Raw genomic sequence first — 3,271 nt, 5'->3', positions numbered from 1 at the left:
TCTTGTAACATACGTGGTGTGATTAAGACTGAATTTTAAAAACAAAGAAATTTTAAAATTTTTTATCACTGTTCCAAAAATGTTTATCAAAATTGTTTGAAGCTGAAATGGAATAGTGACAACGTGTACTTCGCTAATTCTTGTTTTCAAAACCTGCATTATACAATGTTCAAGTAAAACATTAGATATGTTACATGTAAGCAGTAAAAACCAGACTTACATCATTTCCTCACCTCTGGAGCGACTTGCCAGGACGAACTTAAATGGAACTATGAGTTACAATAAGATACACTCCTGGAAATTGAAATAAGAACACCGTGAATTCATTGTCCCAGGAAGGGGAAACTTTATTGACACATTCCTGGGGTCAGATACATCACATGATCACACTGACAGAACCACAGGCACATAGACACAGGCAACAGAGCATGCACAATGTCGGCACTAGTACAGTGTATATCCACCTTTCGCAGCAATGCAGGCTGCTATTCTTCCATGGAGACGATCGTAGAGATGCTGGATGTAGTCCTGTGGAACGGCTTGCCATGCCATTTCCACCTGGCGCCTCAGTTGGACCAGCGTTCGTGCTGGACGTGCAGACCGCGTGAGACGACGCTTCATCCAGTCTCAAACATGCTCAATGGAGGACAGATCCGGAGATCTTGCTGGCCAGGGTAGTTGACTTACACCTTCTAGAGCACGTTAGGTGGCACGGGATACATGCGGACGTGCATTGTCCTGTTGGAACAGCAAGTTCCCTTGCCGGTCTAGGAATGGTAGAACGATGGGTTCGATGACGGTTTGGATGTACCGTGCACTATTCAGTGTCCCCTCGACGATCACCAGTGGTGTACGGCCAGTGTAGGAGATCGCTCCCCACACCATGATGCCGGGTGTTGGCCCTGTGTGCCTCGGTCATATGCAGTCCTGATTGTGGCGCTCACCTGCACGGCGCCAAACACGCATACGACCATCATTGGCACCAAGGCAGAAGCGACTCTCATCGCTGAAGACGACACGTCTCCATTCGTCCCTCCATTCACGTCTGTCGCGACACCACTGGAGGCGGGCTGCACGATGTTGGGGCGTGAGCGGAAGACGGCCTAACGGTGTGCGGGACCGTAGCCCAGCTTCATGGAGACGGTTGCGAATGGTCCTCGCCGATACCCCAGGAGCAACAGTGTCCCTAATTTGCTGGGAAGTGGCGGTGCGGTCCCCTACGGCACTGCGTAGGATCCTACGGTCTTGGCGTGCATCCGTGCGTCGCTGCGGTCCGGTCCCAGGTCGACGGGCACGTGCACCTTCCGCCGACCACTGGCGACAACATCGATGTACTGTGGAGACCTCACGCCCCACGTGTTGAGCAATTCGGCGGTACGTCCATCCGGCCTCCCGCATGCCCACTATACGCCCTCGCTCAAAGTCCGTCAACTGCACATACGGTTCACGTCCACGCTGTCGCGGCATGCTACCAGTGATAAAGACTGCGATGGAGCTCCGTATGCCACGGCAAACTGGCTGACACTGACGGCGGCGGTGCACAAATGCTGCGCAGCTAGCGCCATTCGACGGCCAACACCGCGGTTCCTGGTGTGTCCGCTGTGCCGTGCGTGTGATCATTGCTTGTACAGCCCTCTCGCAGTGTCCGGAGCAAGTATGGTGGGTCTGACACACCGGTGTCAATGTGTTCTTTTTTCCATTTCCAGGAGTGTATATCTGCCACCTGGTGGTCATCTCCTGAATCGATGGCAGTCAATTCCAAAATGTCGGTGCAGGCTTCTGCCCCACATGGTGCTTTTTTACCCACACCTACCAACCTGCGTATGCGTTTGTCCTCATAAGTCACATTCATTTTATAGTATTAAGAGAAGGTTGTAAGGGTCTACTGGTTGCACGCAGCCGTACAGTACGTAACACGCGCTCGCCAGCCGGCCTATATGGAATGCTGACAATTTGCTTGGTCAGTACACGTGTGTCCGGCCGCAGTACGACGCAGAGAGATACACGAGTAGCCGCCGTCAGCAGCGCGCGGTATTAACTAGCGCGGCCTCGGGCGCGAATACGTCTCTTTTCTTAGCTCACCATGGAGCCTTTCGACACGACCGTAATTAGCCGGCGTTAGGATGTCAGACACAGTGATGATGGGTATGAATAGCGTGCGTGTTTTAGAATCCGCCTTAGTTAATAAAACTATTTAAACTTACTTCTCGGTGATCGTGTACTGCCGTACCTCAAGGACGCACTGCTTACAAATCCTGACAAAATATTCGTGTAATCATCATCCTAGGCAATAATACAAACTACCCCCTTATTGAAGTGGTGTCAGAAGTGGGCTTCCCGGCCATTGACCTTCTTGTGCGAACGCACACGCTATGCCCGAACTCGTACGGGACTTGGTAGATTAATCTGCCACGAGTAATGAGTATGATGGGCAAACATCTATTAGGCGCACTACGAATGTAGTGGTGTGCACATGTTGGGAATGTGGATCTCACGGGGAGCGTGCAAGGGATAAGTCCCTGCAGACGCACTATCCTCTGTGTCCGCGGTGGCTCAGATGGATAGAGCGTCTGCCATGTAAGCAGGAGATCCCGGGTTCGAGTCCCGGTCGGGGCACACATTTTCAACATCTCCCCAATGAAGTACATCAACACCTGTTTGCAGCTAGTGTGTCCATTTAATTATCATTTCATTTCTAGCAAAGCTGCATGGTCATCCACGGTAGCTGTTCTTTCGGGAACAGATACTACCGTCATATATATTTAGCGGGAAACCCGAAGATGACGTGAAGGTGTTTTTTCATAAGCTTGAAGGTGCCGCCCTGTTAGGATCATGGACAGATTTCGATAAACTAGTGGTTGCCAAATTAAGAATTCGGGGAGCAGCACAAGATTTCATTAGCTCTGAGCCCACTTGCGTGAAAACAGAAGATTACAATGCGCTTAGGACGGTTGTTGTTCAGAGATTTAAACGTAAAAACGCGATCAGATTTTACAGAGAGCAGCTTTACAGTTTGCGAATGCTACGAGACGAATCTATAGACCAGTTTGCCGACAGAATTCGAAACATCAACGCTCAAACGTAAGAGATAGTAGAATGAAAATCGCATTCAGTTGTTCGAAGCCTACCAGAGAGCCTTGGACACATTCATTCATGGATTGTACGGAGAGCAAGTAAGCAAAGCTGTTCGATTGGTAAGATTTAAAACATTTCAGGAAGCAGTAGAATCAGCTGTTGGTCTCGTTGAAGCACTAAAACGACAGAATGAGAT

The 3,271-nt window shown here is 49.9% G+C and overlaps 1 non-coding gene across 1 annotated transcript; it reads left to right on the top strand.

Annotated features, from left to right (window-relative positions):
* The first annotated feature begins 2,541 nt into the window (after window positions 1-2,541).
* Trnat-ugu (transfer RNA threonine (anticodon UGU)) lies at window positions 2,542-2,616 on the top strand. Its single transcript has one exon. It is a non-coding gene; the product is annotated as a tRNA-Thr (tRNA).
* The last annotated feature ends 655 nt before the right edge of the window (window positions 2,617-3,271 follow it).

This window comes from Schistocerca cancellata, chromosome 8, assembly GCF_023864275.1.
Source record: "Schistocerca cancellata isolate TAMUIC-IGC-003103 chromosome 8, iqSchCanc2.1, whole genome shotgun sequence".
In the NCBI taxonomy this organism is placed as follows: Eukaryota; Metazoa; Arthropoda; class Insecta; order Orthoptera; family Acrididae; genus Schistocerca; species Schistocerca cancellata.
Note: the sequence above shows the minus strand (reverse complement) of the source record. Positions and strands in the feature narration are given on the sequence as shown.